This window comes from Engystomops pustulosus, chromosome 4, assembly GCF_040894005.1.
Source record: "Engystomops pustulosus chromosome 4, aEngPut4.maternal, whole genome shotgun sequence".
Classification (NCBI taxonomy): Eukaryota; Metazoa; Chordata; class Amphibia; order Anura; family Leptodactylidae; genus Engystomops; species Engystomops pustulosus.
In genome coordinates this window covers 207,122,675-207,144,968 of record NC_092414.1, presented here as the reverse complement: position 1 = coordinate 207,144,968, position 22,294 = coordinate 207,122,675, and the positions used below count along the sequence as shown (strand labels likewise).

Here is a 22,294-nt window from a genome sequence, read left to right as displayed (position 1 = left end):
ACGGGGATCGGTAATAGACAGGAGGATGCTGGGCATAGAGGCCCCTAGCGGTGATCGGTAATAGACAGGAGGATGCTGGGCATAGAGTACTGGAGGATAGTATGACACCAGGCACAAAGGCCCTGATGTGGGAGCGTGACAAAGACATTCAGTGTAAAAGGTTACGCACCCAGTTCTACTCTTTAGATGCACTTAAAGGGGTATCCCAGCCCGAGGCATATTATGTTGTGTGACAGATATTAACTATTAAGATTCAGGACAGATCAAGCACTTTCCAAGTGCTGCCAAAAGGTGGCGCTAGAGGAGAACTTATTTTCATGCAATATTTAGCTTGACATAGAACGAAAATACACAACACGGCAGTGTGAGGTATAACAATAAAATTTACATTATCTATGATCTAGAACTGACTGACCTGGCTTGCACAGGTATTTAAGAAGTGTCTGCGCTGGGATTGTGGCGCATGCGACCCTTTTGGGGAAGCTGCGCTGGCTTCCATGCGACAGAAATAATAATAATAATCTTTATTTATACAGCGCCATCAAATTCCGTAGCACTTTACAAATCATAGGGGACATATACAACTATATTACATTACAAAGAACAAACAGTCATATGGAACAATCGGGGGGCGGGTTGTCTGACAATCCGACTGATTCGGATTGAGTGCGGGATTTAACTTACATATTGGGGCAGATTTACTTACCCGGCCCATTCGCGATCCAGCGACGCGTTCTCTGCACAGGATTCGGGTCCGGACGGGATTTATGAAGGTAGTTCCTCCGCCGTCCACCAGGTGGCGCTGCTGCTCTGAAAATCATCTGAACGCGCCGGAATACACCAGCTCGGACCAAGTGAAGGTAAACGCTTCCCAAGCAACACTTTTTCGGTTTTTAAATGCGGCGGTTTTTCCGAATACGTCGGGTTTTCGTTCGGCCACGCCCCCCGATTTCCGTCGAGCGCATGCTGGCGCCGATGCACCACAATCCGATCGCGTGCGCCACAATCCCGGGGCAATTCAGGTACAATCGGCGCAAATCGGAAATATTCGGGTAACACGGCGGGAAAACGCGAATCGGGCCCTTAGTAAATGACCCCCATTGAGTCACAAGACAATGCACTCACATGCATCACTAAAAAGAAGGTGAAGTCTGTCGGACCTGAGCGGGGAAGCAACACATTCATGATATCGGGTGAATCCCAGCACAGTGCATTGGAGTCGGACAATGTACTTTCTGTTAACTCCAAAGAACGGGTAAGTAAATGTGCCCCATTATGAACTTACGGGTCTTATACCCTATACAGATTAGTTAAGCGATGTGCCTCACTATCAGAGACCTTAGTCCGTGTTACAGTACGGCCGCAACCTCATCTGAAAGGTCTCCAACCTCCAACACAATGGGGGACAATTATCGGGCTTTTACGTCAGCTCCATGCCATGGGGGGAAAGAGGAGTACCTGACCTGCGCACTAGACCATGTGAATGTTTACCTTCAACATTTGTATACTTTTGCGCAAAAATATGCCTAGGCCTATTGATGTATCTGTAGGGGCAGAGCTTACATCATTCGCCAGGGTATGATAGCTCTCCCCCATGTCTACCACCAGATTAAACGGCTTGGTACGGAGCAGAACGTCTAATTTATAAAGCTGAGTGTATATGCAACACCCCTGCCAATGCATAGGGAAGGTGGTTGTTATGAATAACGCCCTCTCGTTGTCAGGATCTATCTGGTGACTCAGGTAACTGCTCAGCACCCAGGCCAAGTCCGGAGACTTAAGCCCCAGAGAAGAGGTCCACGATCCGAACTTGGCTCCATCTTTACCCGCCCAGTATGAAGTTACTACCAGGCTGTGAGCAACCTTCCTGTGAACCAGCTCTTCGTAACCTTCCAGCTTGCTGAATCTGCTGCTGCTGTTTGGTCATTGCCTGCTGTTTGAAGAAGAAGAAAGAACTGTCAGTTGATTTGCACAACGTTGCCTCTGTCTGATCCCTGAATACGGCTGTCACCACCACGGGCTTCCCCATCCATTACCCACGGACCTATCTTATAGACACTCAGGGGTTGCCCCAGGGAGAAACTACGGCATCAGCCTCTCCCTCCATATTTCTTGCACACACCACCTGCTGGAGACCTGCCAGTCTGTAGGACAGCCCTCTGGTCCCCATACCAAGCACTGTGACATCAGCGTGCCTAGGACGCAACCGCCAGCCACTCCGGTATTCTGGGCCCCGACTGTCTCCAGGCCCCAAGAAAAGGCTAGGCCCCGGTGGGTGATTTGGCATATGTATGTGTGTGTATGAGTGTATGTCCGCTAAAGGAATCTGTGCTGTCGCGTTTACAATCACCAAATTTTGCACAGCCGCTCTCTGTGACTCCAAAATCCACTAATTAACCACCATATACAGGAGCCATTGTCTGCTTCTGCTGTGAAAGTTAGCAACTAATCACAGCTCAGCTTCCATTTTGCCACAGGTCATTAATATGAGCTCTGAGCTTTGATTGCCTTTAGTAACCAATGAGTTTAAAGGGGTATTCCCACAAAGACAAGATTCTTCTCAGGATAACACATTCTCTAATTCACTGTTATTAACAAAAATATAGCATTTCACAGATATAATTCCAACCTGTATCTATCAGTCCTGCTGTACACAATTTCAGTTTGACTGTCTCTGCTCTCTAGCCCCGCCCTCTGCAGTCCAGGGCGGAGCTCACTCACTGATGCACACTGAGACAGACAATCAGTTCCTAACAGCAGCAGCATGGGGTGCACTACAAGCTACAGACAGATAAGTTGTATATGTGGGGAGGCACAGCAGATCTAGTGTGTTGTGGAGAGATGTAGTTGAGGTGGCAGTGTGTAACATGCATCTAATGCATCTCATCTCTCATCCGTCTCATCTCTCTTTCTATGGGCCAGTGTGTTACTACAATCTTCAGAAGACAGATGAAATTGTATAAACACCTGTACCCTGATAATGTAACCTCTTTGTAACTCACAGCACTAGATGGATCATAAAGGGGCTCATTTACTAAGGGTCCGAACGCCGCACTTTCTTGGGGTTTCCCGAATATTTCCATTTTGCGCCGCATTGCCCCGAGATTTCGGCATATAGGCGCCGACTTGCACGCAACAGAAATTGGGGGGCGTTGGACAACCTGACGGATTCGTACAAACCGCGGAATTTAAAAAAGGATTTGTGTCGCATGATCAAGCACTCACATGCACTCACATGAACTCCGTCGGACCTCGGCGCAGCAGCGACACAGGAAGGAACTCGGACGCACGATGTTAGTGAATCGCGCCGGACCCGAATCCACGTCGGACAATGCACCGCAGGATCGGGTAAGTAAATCTGCCCCAATGTGTCTGCTTAGAGAATCCCCCCCCATATCCTGGGATTTTGCACTGAGCAGCCTAGGGAGTAATAGGAGCTAATACAGCAATAAAACTGAGTAAAATTGTGAAGTAAAGGGTTAAAAATTATCTTTATTGTGTTAACATCACTCGAGAGTGATGAATTTTATTTCATGGGAAAACCCCTTTTAGACAGCTTATGTGTAAGGTAAGATGGATAAAGAGAGAGCCAGAGACAGACAGACAGAGACAAAGAGAGACAGACAGATCGAGACAGACTGAGACAGACAAAATATAGAATTAAAATATATTTTATTAACCCGTTCTATTTAGTTATAGCTAATAACAGTTATGTACTATCCCGGGAACAACCGGTAGCTACAACTAGTAGAGGATATGGATAAAAGCACAAATGGAGTAATGTCTCCATTGCTACATTAAGAGAGTCCTACCAGCCATCCAGAAAAAGTACAATATCGTTGGAATATAAATTAGTTAATTATTCACTTGTTAATGGCGGTGTGATGCCTAAGGGCGAGGACAAATGCAGCACCACAGCAGAGGCACAGCCAAAAAGATCAGGGGTGCAAGGGGGGGGGGCTTCATAAAAAAATAATAGAATGTTAACTCCTTGTTATCACTGTAATGGCAGCATAGATCACATATGTGAGGATACAAAGTGTTACAGTGACAATAGATGATGTCACAGCTTATCTCCTCCCCCTCCTGTACAATGACCTCTATATAGATAACACTGACCCATCATTACATCACTACTGACAATAGATGATGTCATAGCTTATCTCCTCCCCCTCCATGTACAATGACCTCTATATAGATAACACTGACCCATCATTACATCATTACTGACAATAGATGATGTCACAGCTTATCTCCTCCCCCTCCATGTACAATGACCTCTATATAGATAACACTGACCCATCATTACACTACTGACAATAGATGATGTCACAGCTTATCCCCTCCCCCTCCCTGTACAATGACCTCTATATAGATAACACTGTCCCATCATTACACTACTGACAATAGATGATGTCACAGCTTATCTCCTCCCCCTCCCTGTACAATGACCTCTATATAGATAACACTGACCCATCATTACATCACTACTGACAATAGATGATGTCACAGCTTATCTCCTCCCTCCTCCCTGTACAATGACCTCTATATAGATAACACTGACCCATCATTACATCACTACTGACAATAGATGATGTCACAGCTTATCTCCTCCCCCTCCCAGTACAATGACCTCTATATAGATAACACTGACCCATCATTACATCACTACTGACAATAGATGATGTCACAGCTTATCTCCTCCCCCTTTCCTGTACAGTGACCTCTATATAGATAACACTGACCCATCATTACATCACTACTGACAATAGATGATGTCACAGCTAATCTCCTCCCCCTCCCTGTACAATGACCTCTATATAGATAACACTGACCCATCATTACATCACTACTGACAATAGATGATGTCACAGCTTCTCTCCTCCCCCTCCCTGTACAATGACCTCTATATAGATAACACTGACCCATCATTACATCACTACTGACAATAGATGATGTCACAGCTAATCTCCTCCCCCTCCCTGTACAATGACCTCTATATAGATAACACTGACCCATCATTACATCGCTACTGACAATATATGATGTCACAGCTTATCTCCTCCTCCTCCCTGTACAATGACCTCTATATAGATAACACTGACCCATCATTACATCACTACTGACAATAGATGATGTCACTGCTTATCTCCTCCCCCTCCCTGTACAATGACCTCTATATAGATAACACTGACTCATCATTACATCACTACTGACAATAGATGATGTCACAGCTTATCTCCTCCTCCTCCCTGTACAATGACCTCTATATAGATAACACTGACCCATCATTACATCACTACTGACAATAGATGATGTCACTGCTTATCTCCTCCCCCTCCCTGTACAATGACCTCTATATAGATAACACTGACTCATCATTACATCACTACTGACAACAGATGATGTCACAGCTTATCTCCTCCCTCTCCCTCTACAATGACCTCTATATAGATAACACTGACCCATCATTACATCACTACTGACAATAGATGATGTCACTGCTTATCTCCTCCCCCTCCCTGTACAATGACCTCTATATAGATAACACTGACTCATCATTACATCACTACTGACAATAGATGATGTCACAGCTTATCTCCTCCTCCTCCCTGTACAATGACCTCTATATAGATAACACTATCTCCTCCCTCTCCCTCTACAATGACCTCTATATAGATAACACTGACCCATCATTACATCACTACTGACAATAGATGATGTCACTGCTTATCTCCTCCCCCTCCCTGTACAATGACCTCTATATAGATAACACTGACTCATCATTACATCACTACTGACAATAGATGATGTCACAGCTTATCTCCTCCCCCTCCCTGTACAATGACCTCTATATAGATAACACTGACCCATCATTACATCACTACTGACAATAGATGATGTCACAGCTTATCTCCTCCTCCTCCCTGTACAATGACCTCTATATAGATAACACTGACCCATCATTACATCACTACTGACAATAGATGATGTCACAGCTTATCTCCTCCCCCTCCCTGTACAATGACCTCTATATAGATAACACTGACCCATCATTACATCACTACTGACAATAGATGAATAGATACATTTCTTTGAATATCCAGTGGATTTACTGAAAATCTGCTGTATATCCTGACCATGTGCATCTACCATAAGAGCTTTATCCCAGTGGTGACCTCAATATTAGCAGGTTAATTATTATTCCATCACATGACTGCAGACCTATAGCGCAGTGACCTCAAGCTATGGACACAGGTCAGGGGCCTTCCCCTGGATATGTAATACACTGTACACCAGGCCCCACCAGCTTATACCAGACCTCATACTAACAGATGTCACCTTGACTAACGAGTAAGTGCGTTCCCCACTGAGCATCATGGGATCAGGATGTGTATAGGTGGGGGTCAATATCTACTATCCTGTAAATCTATAGGGCTTGGTGCAGCCCCAGAGAGGAGTAAGTAACAAGCAGGACCCCTATGTATTAGCTGAAGCATAGATTGGCTAGTAAGAGCGCCCCTTTCTGGGAGGAAACTGAACACCTGTTGCCTAGTGCTCCCAAATATTACAGATGACCATTGGGGGTCATTATCTGTAGGGAACCACAGAGATCGATCCTACAGAGACTGCACAAAGCAGACGACAGAACCCCCCCCCCCCCATAAATATATACATTTTTTAAATTTTATTTTGTTTAGGTTAATAATAAGAAAATATTAACTATTGGTTTGCTGCACTCTTATGGTTGTTTTAGGTATTGACCCTGATTTGACACTGCCATCTACTGGACATTGAGGTAATTTGTTACATATAAAGAAGGTTGTCTGCCTATCAGGGATAGGATCTGTAGATATACGAAAAATGTCTGAGATGGGATTGACATAGGCTCTCTTTAGGATTAGGTACGTATAGTCCTCCTGCCGTGCACGTCTCATTGAAGGTTATTTGGAAAAAGTAAACTAGTAGTAATACTACTCCTCCTATCCTGTATATATGGGCACAGCACAGTACTACTCCTCTTATCCTGTATATATGGGCACAGCACAGTACTACTCCTCCTATCCTGTATATATGGGCACAGCACAGTACTACTCCTCTTATCCTGTATATATGGGCACAGCACAGTACTACTACTCCTATCCTGTATATATGGGCACAGCACAGTAATACTACTCCTATCCTGTATATATGGGCACAGCTAAGTACTACTACTCCTATCCTGTATATATGAGCACAGCACAGTACTACTCCTCTTATCCTGTATATATGGGCACAGCACAGTACTACTCCTCCTATCCTGTATATATGGGCACAGCACAGTAATACTACTCCTATCCTGTATATATGGGCACAGCTAAGTACTACTCCTCCTATCCTGTATATATGGGCACAGCACAGTACTACTCCTCCTATCCTGTATATATGGGCACAGCACAGTAATAAATCCTATCCTGTATATATGGGCACAGCTAAGTACTACTCCTCCTATCCTGTATATATGGGCACAGCACAGTACTACTCCTCTTATCCTGTATATATGGGCACAGCACAGTACTACTCCTCCTATCCTGTATATATGGGCACAGCACAGTAATACTACTCCTATCCTGTATATATGGGCACAGCTAAGTACTACTACTCCTATCCTGTATATATGGGCACAGCACAGTACTACTCCTCCTATCCTGTATATATGGGCACAGCACAGTACTACTCCTCTTATCCTGTATATATGGGCACAGCACAGTACTACTCCTCCTATCCTGTATATATGGGCACAGCACAGTAATAAATCCTATCCTGTATATATGGGCACAGCTAAGTACTACTCCTCCTATCCTGTATATATGGGCACAGCACAGTACTACTCCTCTTATCCTGTATATATGGGCACAGCACAGTACTACTCCTCCTATCCTGTATATATGGACACAGCACAGTACTACTCCTCCTATCCTTAATATATGGGCACAGCACAGTACTACTCCTCTTATCCTGTATATATGGGCACAGCACAGTACTACTCCTCCTATCCTGTATATATGGGCACAGCACAGTAATACTACTCCTATCCTGTATATATGGGCACAGCTAAGTACTACTCCTCTTATCCTGTATATATGGGCACAGCACAGTACTACTACTCCTATCCTGTATATATGGGCACAGCTAAGTACTACAACTCCTATCCTGTATATATGGGCACAGCACAGTACTACTACTCCTATCCTGTATATATGGGCACAGCTAAGTACTACAACTCCTATCCTATATATAAAGAAACAGTTCAATACTAATACTACTATCCTGTAAATATATGGACAGCACAGTACTACTCCTCCTATCCTGTATATATGGGCAGAGCTAAGTACTATAACTCCTATCCTGTATATATGGGCACAGCACATTACTACTACTCCTATCCTGTATATAAAGACACAGCACAATACTACTCCTCCTGTCCTGTATATATATGGAAAGTACAGTACTACTACTCCTATCCTGTATATATGGAAAGCTCAGCACTACTACTCCTATCCCCTATATATATGGGCACATCACAGTAATGCTACTCCTATCCTGTACATATGGGCACAGCACAGTAATACTACTACTATCCTGTATATATGGACACAGCACAGTACTACTACTCCTATCCTGTATATATATTCACAGCTAAGTACTACTACTCATATCCTGTATATATGGGTACAGCACAGTACTACTTCTCCTATCCTGTAATTATGGGTACAGCACAATACTACTATAATAATAATAATAATTCTTTATTTATATAGCGCACACATATTACGCAGCACTGCACAAGCATGTCAAATTGGTCCCTGTCCCCATGGGGCTCACAATCTAAACAACCTAACAGTATGTTTTTGGAGTGTGGGAGGAAACCGGAGTACCCGGAGGAAACCCACGCAAACACGGAGAGAACATACAAACTCTTTTGCAGATGTTGACCTGAGTGGGATTCGAACCCAGGACCCCAGTGCTGCAAGGCAGAAGTGCTACTCACTCAGCCACCGTGCCACCCTATCCTATATATATGGGCACAGCACAGTATATGTGGCACCGATCCGGGCTGCACACCGCAAAAAGATAGAGCATGCTCTATCTTTCGGCGTGTGTGCGACCGTGCGTCGCTATTCTCTATGGAGAGAGGAGGGGCCGCCTCCTCCTCTCCAGCACACGGCGGTGTGCCCGCACGGCAGGCATACCGCTGTGTGAATGTACCCTAATACTACTCCTATGCTTCATACATAGGCACAGCACAATACTAATACTCTTATTATGGGCACTACATAGTACAGAAAGGGTATGAGTGAGGCTCTATCTATTTACCTCATGGAGTTCTCACTCTTCCACAGAGATGAGGTGTATATTCATGGGGTTATTCATTCTCACTATAGGGCTCACTACAGATCACTGGTAGATACATATGCAACGCCCCTGCCAATGCGCATGGCAGAGGAGTAGTTGCGAATAAACCTTTTACTACCCAGTATATATAGAGGTAATTGAGCAGCAGTAGATTTTGCCTGGATAGGCAAGGGTTAAAGCAATGTTAATGTTATTATCCAATGATGTTCCACTTTTGTAACGAGTGTGATTGGAGGAGGAGACCACCTGACTAGGGAGTAACTAAACCCTTAGTCAGGGAAGGAGTTAGCTCTTTTGAGACCCAGCTTTGCTAGAGAGCAGATCTCTCAGGCCCAGCTCTCTCCACATGAGGAGCTCCTGGGCCTCAGCAACCACATACAGAGTGACACAGGACAAAGCTGCAGCTTCCAGGATTGAACACAGCTACATCCCATCCTGCCCCTGCATCCAGGCTGGTGACCAAACTCCTGAGGTTCCTTCTCCAAGATCACTCCAGTACCGCACTTGTACAGAATCGTTTGGCGTGTTGTTACTGTTGGTTGAATAAAGAACTGTAAGTTACTTTTATGCACAACATTGCCTACGTCTGGTCCCTGCAACGGCTGTATCACAACTAAGGGCGCCCCATCCATCTACCAGGGACACATGCTAAAGACTCTAAGGGTTGCCCCAGGGAGACCCAGTACTACAGCCTCTCCCTCTATATCATTTCTTGCACACACCACCTGCTGGAGACCAGCCAGGCTGTATGACAGCCCTCTGCTCCCCATACCAAGCACCGTGACACTAGTGCGCCTAGGCCGCAACCGCCAGCCACTCCGGTATTCTGGGCCACGGCTGTCTCCAGGCCCCAAGAAAAGGATAGGCTCTGGTGGGGGATGTTGCACATATGTATATCAATCCATTGCTTCCTGATACCAGTTATATGCATTAGCTGAAATCCAGCGACTTTGAGATATAGGGGGTCATTTACTAAGGGCCCGAATCGCATTTTTATGTCGATTTTCCCGAAATTTTCCATTTTGCGCCGATTTTCCCAGAATTGCGGCGCATCGGCGCCAGCATGCACGCAACGGAAATCGGGGGGCGTGGCCGTACAAAAACCCGACGGATTCGGAAAACCTGCTGCATTTAAAAGAAAAGTGTCGCCGCACACGCGCTCACCTGCACTCGGCCTGGCTTGGTGAAGTTCAGTGCAGCAGCGACACCTGGTGGACGTCGGAGGAACTGCCTTAGTGAATTGCCGGAAGACCCGAATACTCTGCAAGAATATAACAAAGATGTTATTAGTTGAATAACAATTCAAACACAATCAAGACGGGACAACAATAAATATAAAAACACTTAAAAAGTACACCAGAGGGGTGTACATGGCTGCCAAGGGCCAAATTGCCCTAGAAACCCCTACTACAGTCTGCCAAGGGGTGAACTACAGTAACCATGAGGACCAAAGTATAAATAACCATATAGAGCTAAAGTGCAAAGATGGTGCATGAAAAGTGCAAATGACCAATATAACAAAGCTCAAATGTATTGATCCCTACATGCCCAACATATACAATACCATGTTGTCGTGAGGTAAGACAATAGAGCAAGGCAGGCAGGTGTAGGCAGAGAGAGAGGGGGTAGGCCTATTCGGTGACTTCCTCAGGGGTAAGTGTAGGATTCCTATGATGTCCCGGTTATATATAGGAGCCCCCCCACCACCACCACCACCAGTCATTGTCCCACAGGCAGCAGTAGGTCAATCAGTCTAATTCAGTGATTTTCAACCAGTGTGCCACGACACATGGTCGGGTGTGCCGCGGGGAAAGTTCCCCATACTATGGTGCCCCCTGTGTTTTGTTTCCCGGCAATGCGCAGCGATGAACAGTCACGGCTTCTTACAATGTAGGAGACGTGTACAATAACACATGCACAAGCTTTCAACCTCGCGCGACAAAATGACGTCACCGAGGCCGACGCATCATCCTGAGAGCAGAGAGACTCCCGCATTTGCCCAACGCCAAGGTAATGCCCACCAATAATGCTGACTATATGAGCTTTTACCCGAGTATATGAACTGTTGGCAGAATACTCAGCATATGAGCTGGTACTTGTAGTACTCCAGCAGTATACTGCATATAACAATGAGAAATGTAAAATGAGAAATACTATAGTCATGAGGCTGGAGTACTACAAGTACCAGCCCATATGCTGAGTATATGAGCCTCATGGCCATAGTACTTCTCATTGTACCCCTTTATATTGCAGTATATGAGCCACATAATAATCAGCACCATATACTGTGACGCTGTACAGTGCACATCCCCACAGTATATGATGCTGATAATCATGTGCTCATATATGTGGGACTGTATTTATGAGGCTACATGGGATTGAATATATGAGGGGGTTATCCTTTTTTATTAGAATCTATATTATTAACTATATGTATAATATGACTGTTTTTGTGTCATTTTGTGCTATTTTGGTTGGTGGTGTGCCCCAGGATTTTCTAAGTATAAAAAGTGTGCCGCGGCTCAAAAAAGGTTGAAAATCACTGGTCTAATTGGTACCTGCAGATGTATGTCGAGCAGTGAGTCGTGACGTGTGGATCGATGCACCGCGCCGTAGCGGATTTGTTCAGCAGACTGGGGTCACGTGACCGGTCATGTGATGTGTCACTTGCCCGGAGCCTAGTCACGTGACCGCAAGTTCTGCAGAGCAGTGTACGGCTGGTGATCGGGCATAAGTATCTTCTATATAGGGAAGTGTCCTTCCAAGGGTGAGACCATTACAGTAAAATAAGAAAATTTATATCTGTGCAGAGTGTTAAGAGGTGAAGACAATGCCGTATATATACAAGTCACCTTAACATTTATATCAGCGCAGTAAAAATACAAATACAAGAGCCTAAAAGGTACACCTGGGGCAGGTGTGCAAAAAAACTAAAATTAAGATGAAACGAGTACGAGAGAATGTCCCCCAAAAGAAAAAAAGAAAAGGGGGGCAAGTGAACACATAATAACAATACATGGGAAAAATAAGCTGTGAGTGATCAAGCATGTAATGAATAAAAGGACATAGACATAGCAAGTAGCTATGTAGGGCTGTGAAATAGCCCAGAGCGGGATCTCCAACATATACCGTGGAGAAGGCCCAAAACGTGCATGAGTAATGGGGAAAAAGAATCTCATATATGAAACAAACAGGACCATTATTACTAGTAATGGCTGACCAAACAGAAAGACACTAGTTAAGATACATGACGTTCATGAAGTATAGGCTGTACCAGGCCTGAAGGATATCTTCGCGCATTATGACCCTTTCCAGGCGAATATGCTCGTATATGAACGGGTAGAAGGTATACAGAATAAACATAATCTAAAGTGAGTAAGCACAGACTTACATTATATTAGGATATGTCACCATGTTAAGTGCTTGCATAGCAAAGTGCTCCCTTATTGGCTTTCTGTGGGCTCCTCATGCCTCTCGCGTGACGTCACCTCACTGCTCCCAGGGAGGTGCGGGGGTGTGCAAAATTAGCAGGCCGGAGCGACGGATATCTTGTCCCTGTCTCCGTGCTGCTAATTATACGTTTATTTTCTAGGTGATCCTGGCTAGGATCAAGATGAAGAGGAGCACAGGTAAGTATCCCTAGATGTTTTTTTATGTGGTTGATTTCCTTTAAGTAAAAGATGTACCAGGTTTCTGCGGATGTTACTGAGATATGAAGAAAGGGGCTGCAGAGTAGCTCAATCTAGAGAGCTAAGAGCATGTGAGGACATGTCACACTGCACTAAGAGAAGCTACAATCCAGGAATGAAAACTATTTTTTTCAAGTCTTGCTACTACTACTGTAGCAACACAAGAGGAGTGTGCTGATAGGTAGGAAAACATCAACATTATGAGAAGTGGTCAACCCTCTCTTGAAATTCCTTTACTTGTCCCCAAACAAGGCCAGGATGCTTGGGCCAAAAAAACAGTATCCACCGGAATCAGATCCTGTAATAAAACCCAAAAAAAGGGAAAGGGGGGGTTCTGTCAACATCCATTACAGAGGCCAGCAAAAGGTGATGCTCAGTATAGTAGAGGTCACATCTAGAAATCCCCATCTTGATATACACATCAGAGGACGGTCCAAACCATCAGACTGTTTTCCTGAACCTAAGGCCTCATGTGCACGTGTGCTCCCCGAGCCGTAACCTGGGCGAGCACAGCCGGGTGTAGGAGAGCAGAGGAGTGAGCCGAGCAGCAAAACAGAAAAATATAGGATATGTCCCATATTTTTCCCGGCGGCCGCCCCGCCAGGTCGCATTGCGGTGAGATACTGAGTTCCCGAGGCCCGATGCCATAGACCTCTATGGGGGCCATGATCTGGCTGCCAATTTTGCGGTTATATTACGGCCCCACACGATCATGTGCATGAGGCCTAAGCCCGTAATCCTGACAATCTTATGATCTCCAATGTTTATCATGGAAAGCTGTGACTGAGTGGTTCCTATTGAGGTAGATAACCCTGGATACAATAGATAGAAGAAGACAACTTGTTCTGATTCAGAAGTTGTCCAGCAATGTGTGGCCTGAAGAATAAATGGGCTCTGTCCAAGATAAATGGATAATACATCAGAGAGATGGGTCTCGTAAGTATTATCCATAATGACAAGCTGTGTTGAAACCTTTATCTACTACATGTAAAGTTATGTTATGAGGAATATTATCAGATCTGTCATCTACATTCCATATACAATGTTTCTAGATTGGATCAGTGTATACAGTACCTTCAGTGCCCTCCATGAACATGTCTATGCTCCCGGGGCTTTAGGGAGACCTTAATATGGTGGAAGGACCATCTTAAGGGCATTCAGCCTCAAGGAAGAAGTTTCTTAGGTTCATCCGTAGCTCCAGGACTCCACCAGAGAAGATCAATGTCCTCTGATGCATTGTCACTTATATAAGAAGTACATGAGGTATATTAATTCCACTATAGGGACATTGGTCATCTCAGTTCAGTATCTGCTGGAATCCTGTCCGAAGAATTGCTTCAGAGAGCTTCACCAAGACTATATACTATAACTACTATAATAATAACTATAACTACTATAATAATAACTATAACTACTATAATAATAACTATAACTACTATAATAATGAACCTTATCAAAAATAAAATATTTATAATACCACTCACTATGTTACAGAATTGAAATTAAATCTACAATCAAAACCCATCCTGATAAGCCAGGGACACTTATTCATAGATCCAGGTACCGTAATTGTGGTAATCTTCTTATATTTGTTATACATGGCCCCCTTCTGCAACTGAGCTAGATGAGCTCAAGGGGTGTTACCAGAGCCCCTCCATGCTGCAGCTTTATAGGCTAATAGTGTGTGCAAGGAGCACATCTCGCCGCATTCCCCCCACTACCTCTGCTTGCTGTAATTTGAAACTGTGGGAGGGGGAGATGCTCCTTCACAGTGTATCAGCATGTGAAGCTGCAACACAGAGGGGCTCTGGTAACCAGAGCTAATAAGAATATAACTACTATAATACTGCCCCTATGTACAAGAATATAAATACTATAATACTGCCCCCTATGTACAAGAATATAACTACTATAATACTGCCCCCTATGTACAAGAATATAACTACTATAATACTGCCTCCTATGTACAGGAATATAACTACTATAATACTGCCCCCTATGTACAAGAATATAACTACTATAATACTGCCCCCTATGTGCAAGAATATAACTACTATAATACTGCCACCTATGTACAAGAATATAACTACTATAATACTGCTCCCTATATACAAGAATATACCTACTATAATACTGCCCCCTATGTAAAAGAATATAACTACTATAATACTGCCCCCTATGTACAAGAATATAACTACTATAATACTGCCTCCCATGTACAGGAATATAACTACTATAATACTGCCCCCTATGTACAAGAATATAACTACTATAATACTGCCCCCTATGTACAAGAATATAACTACTATAATACTGCCACCTATGTACAAGAATATAACTACTATAATACTGCTCCCTATATACAAGAATATACCTACTACAATACTGCCCCCTATGTACAAGAATATAACTACTATAATACTGCCCCTATGTACAAGAATATAACTACTATAATACTGCCCCCTATGTACAAGAATATAACTACTATAATACTGCCCCTATGTGCAAGAATATAACTACTATAATACTGCTCCCTATGTACAAGAATATAACTACTATAATACTGTCCCCTATGTACAAGAATATAACTACTATAATACTGCTCCATATATACAAGAATATAACTACTATAATACTGCCCCCTATGTACAAGAATATAACTACTATAATACTGTCCCCTATGTACAAAAATATATCTACTATAATACTGTCCCCTATGTACAAGAATATAACTACTATAATACTGCTCCCTATGTACAAGAATATAACTACTATAATACTGTCCCCTATGTACAAGAATATAACTACTATAATACTGCTCCCTATGTACAAGAATATAACTACTATAATACTGTCCCCTATGTACAAGAATATAACTACTATAATACTGCTCCATATATACAAGAATATAACTACTATAATACTGCCCCCTATGTACAAGAATATAACTACTATAATACTGTCCCCCTATGTACAAGAATATAACTACTATAATACTGCTCCCTATGTATAAGAATATAACTACTATAATACTGCCCCCTATGTACAAGACTATAACTACTATAATACTGCTCCCTATGTACAAGAATATAACTACTGTAATACTGACCCCTATGTACAAGAATATAACTACTATAATACTGACCCCTATGTACAAGAATATAACTACTATAATACTGCTCCCTATGTACAAGAATATAACTACTATAATACTGCTCCCTATGTACAGGAATATAACTACTATAATACTGCCCCCTATGTACAAGAATATAACTACTATAATACTGCCCCCTATGTACAAGACTATATCTACTATACTACTGCCCCCTATGTACAAGAATATAACTACTATAATACTGCCCCCTATGTACACGAATATAACTACTATAATACTGCCCCCTATGTACAGGAATATAACTACTATAATACTGCCCCCTATGTAGAGGAATATAACTACTATAATACTGCCCCCTATGTACAGGAATATAACTACTATAATACTGCCCCCTATGTACAAGAATATAACTGCTATAATACTGCCCCCTATGTACAAGAATATAACTACTATAATCCTGCCCCCTATGTACAAGAATATAACTACTATAATCCTGCCCCCTATGTACAAGAATATAACTACTATAATCCTGCCCCCTATGTACAAGAATATAACTACTATAATCCTGCGCCCTATGTACAAGAATATAACTACTATAATACTGCCCCCTATGTACAAGAATATAACTACTATAATACTGCCCCCTATGTACAGGAATATAACTACTATAATTCTGCTCCCTATGTATAAGAATATAACTACTATAATACTGCCCCCTATGTACAAGAATATAACTACTATAATACTGTCCCCCTATGTACAAGAATATAACTACTATAATACTGTCCCCCTATGTACAAGAATATAACTACTATAATACTGCCCCCTATGTACAAGAATATAACTACTATAACACTGCCCCCTTGCTGGGAGGTTGTGTGTGAGCTGAGCTCCTGAGTCTCCTGATGCCTGGAGACAGCCCAGGGCGGGGCCACCCTGGGTGGGGAACTTCCCCAAGCAAGGCCCAGGCTTCCAGACCTACACCGGGAGAAAACTCCCTATGTACAAGAATATTACTACTATAATCCTGCCCCCTATGTACAAGAATATAACTACTATAATCCTGCCCCCTATGTACAAGAATATAACTACTATAATCCTGCGCCCTATGTACAAGAATATAACTACTATAATACTGCCCCCTATGTACAAGAATATAACTACTATAATACTGCCCCCTATGTACAGGAATATAACTACTATAATTCTGCTCCCTATGTATAAGAATATAACTACTATAATACTGCCCCCTATGTACAAGAATATAACTACTATAATACTGTCCCCCTATGTACAAGAATATAACTACTATAATATTGCCCCCTATGTACAAGAATATAACTACTATAATACTGCCCCCTATGTATAAGAATATAACTACTATAATACTGCCCCCTATGTACAAGAATATAACTACTATAATACTGCCCCCTATGTACAAGAATATAACTACTATAACACTGCCCCCTTGCTGGGAGGTTGTGTGTGAGCTGAGCTCCTGAGTCTCCTGATGCCTGGAGACAGCCCAGGGCGGGGCCACCCTGGGTGGGGAACTTCCCCAAGCAAGGCCCAGGCTTCCAGACCTACACCGGGAGAAAACTCCCTTAACCCCTTAAGGACGCAGGGTTTTTCGGCCGATTTCTCGCTCTCCAACTTCAAAAATCCATAACTTTTTCATTTTCCCGTGTACAGACCTGTGTGAGGGCTTATTTTGTGCGTAACAAATTTTACTTTCCCGTGATGTTATTTATTTTAACATGCCGTGTACTGCGTAGCTGAAAAAAAATTCCAAATGTGGAAAAATTGAAAAAAAACGTCACGTGCATCACGTTCTTGTGGGCTCAGTTTTTACGACTTTCACTCTTCGCCCCAAATAACATGCCTACTTTATTCTTTGGTTCGGTGCGATCGCGGTGATACCAAATTTATACAGGTTTTATTGTGTTTTAATACATTTTCAAAAATTAAACGAATGTGTACAAAAAAGAAAAAAAAATTTTTGCCATCTTCTGACGCTAATAACTTTTTCATACTTTGGCGCACGGAGATGTGTGAGGTGTCATTTTTTGCGAAATGAGGAGACGTTTTCATTGCTTCCGTTTTGAGGTCTGTGCGATATTTTGATCATTTTTTATTTCATTTTTTATGTTATGTAAAAAGGTGTAAAAGTCGCATTTCGGACATTTGGGCGCCATTTCCCGTCTCGGAGGTCACCGCCGGCCGTAACCGTTTTTATATTTTGATAGATTGGGCATTTTGGGACGCGGCGATACCTAATATGTTTGTGATTTTTACTGTTTATTATGTTTTATATCCGTTCTAGGGAAAGGGGGGTGATTTGAACTTTTAATATTTTATTAATTTTTTTTATTTTTTAAACTTTTTTTTTTCTTTTTTTTTTCACTATCTTTTAGACCATCTAGGGTACATTAACCCTAGATGGTCAGATCGCTGCTACCATATACTGCAATACTTCTGTATTGCAATATATGGCATTTTTGCAGCACATTCATTACAATGAGCCACTGGCTCATTGTAACGAATCTGCAGCTGCCAGATAGCCTCGTGTCAAAAGAAGACACGAGGCTACCATGGCAACCGATCGCCGCCCCCTGATGACGTTCGGGCGCGTGGCGATCGAAAAAAAGATGGCGGCGCCCGCGCGCCGCCGTCTTTTAAACGCCGCCGGCGACTTTGCCGGCGGCAACGGGGGGGTTATTAGCCGCGATCGGTGCTAGCACCGACCGCGGTTATTAGCGGTGGGGGTTTTATGCATTTTGCAAAAACCCCCACCTTTGTATGAAGAGGACTCAGCCCGTGAGCCCTCTTCATACATCCCTTAGAGCTACGGCGCAGAGCGTTAAGGGGTTAATACTTCTGATGGGGATGTAAATCCCAGAGTGAGCCGCCAGCAGAGCAGCATTCAGTTTGTGAGTGACGTTAATGTTATGAAGAAAGAAGAAAAGAAATTGAGTGAAAGTGAAGCCAGATCCCAGCCCGGGCAGCATGGAGGAGCACAGATAATGAAGCAGCTGAGTACAGGTCAGGCAGCAGGTGCACAGCCCCCCACTCCTGCACCCAGACAGCGGAGAAGATCCCTGGAAAGACAAACCCTGCAAGAAAACCTGCAGCAGAGAGAGGTTGTGTCCAGCATGCAGGCCCGGCTCCAGCACCCGGCATACCTGGGCAGGTGCCGGGGCCCAGAGAGCTGCCGGGGGCCCACACACGCTGTGCACATCTTCAATCTTTACTTCCTGTGATTGAGCTGTGTCCTGCACTGTTCCTCCCCCACTCAGACAAGACACAGCACAGGCAGAGGCTGCAGAGCTGCCTGTGTGGTGCAGCAAATCATGGGTTAAACCCTCCCCCCATCACCTCTTCCCACGGAGCTGCAGTAAAGCTGAAATCCTGCAGCTCAGAAATCGGGACGAAGAGGTGGAGGAGGAGGAGGAGGAGAAGCCTGAAGACTCCTCTGTGTGATGCCAGGGCTGCTGCAGACACCACAGGGTGTGTGATGGTATGTGACATGTATGGATGTGTATATAGTGGGTGTATTATATGTGTTATGATGTGTTTGCCTGCATGTATCTGTCTGTCAGTGTGTGTGTGTGTTTGCCTCCATGCTTGTCTATCTTTATGCATGTCTCTGTATCTATCTGCATGTACCTGTATCTGTATGCATGTCTGTCTGCCTGTATATATGTCTTGCTGCTTGTGTGGATGTGTGAATGATATTAATCATCTCAAATGTACATGAGAAGCAGAGAGGGTTCTGTGTAAGTAGGGATGTGTGTTATGAGGTTCCGCAGCAGCTCAGGTGTGTGTTATGAGGTTCCGCAGCAGCTCAGGTGTGTGTTATGAGGTTCCGCAGCAGCTCAGGTGTGTGTTATGAGGTTCCGCAGCAGCTCAGGTGTGTGTTATGAGGTTCCGCAGCAGCTCAGGTGTGTGTTATGAGGTTCCGCAGCAGCTCAGGTGTGTGTTATGAGGTTCCACAGCAGCTCAGGTGTGTGTTATGAGGTTCCTCAGCAGCTCAGGTGTGTGTTATGAGGTTCCGCAGCAGCTCAGGTGTGTGTTATGAGGTTCCGCAGCAGCTGAGTTGAAGTTTCAGTTTTATTACTTGGCAGAGTGGAGGGGCACACATTTTTAGGTTCGCCCTGTTGGTTAAATGACCTCAAAACTGCCCTGACCGTGACACGACTGTTTGGGATGATAAACTGGGGAATATTTCAGGGAACAGGAGACAGTTTTTTAGTTTTTGAATTTTTAATGCTGGCACGTGAGTTCACTGCAAAGGGGCCCACTGAGGCTCTTTCGCCCAGGGGCCTACTGATACCTGGAGCCGGCCCTGCCAGCATGGCCTGCACAGGCCGCACCAGGTCAGCAGCAAAGCCGCAGAGTGTCTCTGCACAGAGTGCACCAGCCTCAGTCTCAGGCCCGGCCATTACAGGCAGCAAACCTGAGAAGCCAAGGCAGGAGATGGTTACACCCAGGCAGCCTGGAGGACTACAGCAACCAGCACGGCAGCTGAAGGAGACCACCCGAGCGCCTGAGCTGCAGATGGCGGAGGAGATCCCGGCACTGGTAAGGAGGATGGGGGAGCTAAGTCACCACAAGCAGATGCTGCAGATGCAGATAGACTGTATGTACAGCCTGAAGACCGCGCACCCTGAGAGCAGCGCCCTGTACAATAGTAAGCTGCAGGCGCTAAGTAAGGAGCTGGCGGTGGTGGTCAGGGACATGGACTGTGTTCTGGAGAGGATGGGACCCCTGGCCGAGTCCTATAAGAACAGGGAGCGCTTTGCCCAGCAGAAGCAGAGCTATAACCCTGGACCCCGAGCCCCTGCAGCACAAGCAGGACTTGTCCCCCCAGATGCACCCCACAAAGTGTCACCCCAAGTATTGAAACCTGCAAGTTTCTCATTCCAGAAGGGACAGACACAAGAGCAGCCGCAGATCCCCGCAGCAGACCTGAATAAAAATGCTGTAGTACCACAGGTCCCAGCAGAGACTGTGCAGCAGGACAGTGGACTTACATCCATGCGTCATGGTGATGCGGTGACCCAGAATTGTGCTGTAGTGACAGAGACTGGGGACATTGCTGGACGTATTGATGTGCCTGAGGGGTTGGGGGATGGAGGGGACCCTCAGTCTATCTGGGAGGTGCAGCCACCGGTGGATGGGGGGCAGGGGGTTGTACAGGATGATGTGTGTGACTTCCCCCCTTTAACATCGAGCCCCCCAGATGAGTCAGGTCCCTCTACTTCAGACCCTCCCCCCAATACCCAGAGTGAGCCCCGTCAGGAGCCTCCTAAAAACGCCTGGAGCCGCGGCGCTCCCTCCTTCACCTCTGGCGCACAATACTCAGGGCAGGCGTTTAAGAGGAGGAACGTGGTGCGCTTTAAGAACAGAGGCGCTAAGGAAGATCTCCCGGATAGGAGGTTTGTGGTCCGGGATCTCCTGTGCGGCCAAATGGGGTTCTCCCCAGATGACATCCTGGCGGTCATAAACCTTCCTGACAGACAGGGCTACGATGTCAGCTTCAAGCTCATGTCTAGTCTGGACAGGTTCTGGGATAAACTCCCCCGGTTCAGGGACACTGAGGGCTGGTGTAAATTCACGTTTGTCCCCATATCCAGGCCAGGTACTGTAGTGGTGAATGTCATCTTCTGGAACGAGTCAGTTCCCCCTCAGGATATTCTAGTGTGGCTCAGGCGCCATTGTGATCTTGTGTCTGACCTCACCAAGAATAGAGACGCCGACGGTATCTGGACTGGAGGGTGGAAGGTTCTAGTAAAGCTGAGACAATACAATAACATCACCCTACACCTCCCTAACTCCTTCTTCATTGGTAGAGAGAAAGGCGTCTGTTTCTACCCAGGGCAACCACGGAAGTGCTTCAGATGTGGTAAGACCGGGCATGTGGCTAAAATATGTACAGTGGTAAAATGTAATCTGTGCGGGGAGGTCGGCCATCTCAGTGCCACCTGTGAGAAGGTCAAGTGTAATCTGTGCGGTGAGATGGGCCACCCACACAAGGACTGCCCGGAGGCCTGGCATAACATTGCTAGAGACTTCTCAGATGATGAGATAGTCC

General features: G+C 44.6%; 1 protein-coding gene across 1 annotated transcript in view; it reads right to left on the bottom strand.

Moving 5' to 3' along the window:
- Positions 1 to 22,294, bottom strand: part of PALM3 (paralemmin 3) — a 127,275-nt gene that overhangs the window by 44,018 nt on the left and 60,963 nt on the right. Inside the window, exon 5 of the mRNA XM_072149724.1 lies at positions 10,561 to 10,657. The gene's annotated coding sequence lies outside the window, so the exon portion shown is untranslated. The remainder of the gene's footprint in view (positions 1 to 10,560; positions 10,658 to 22,294) is intronic.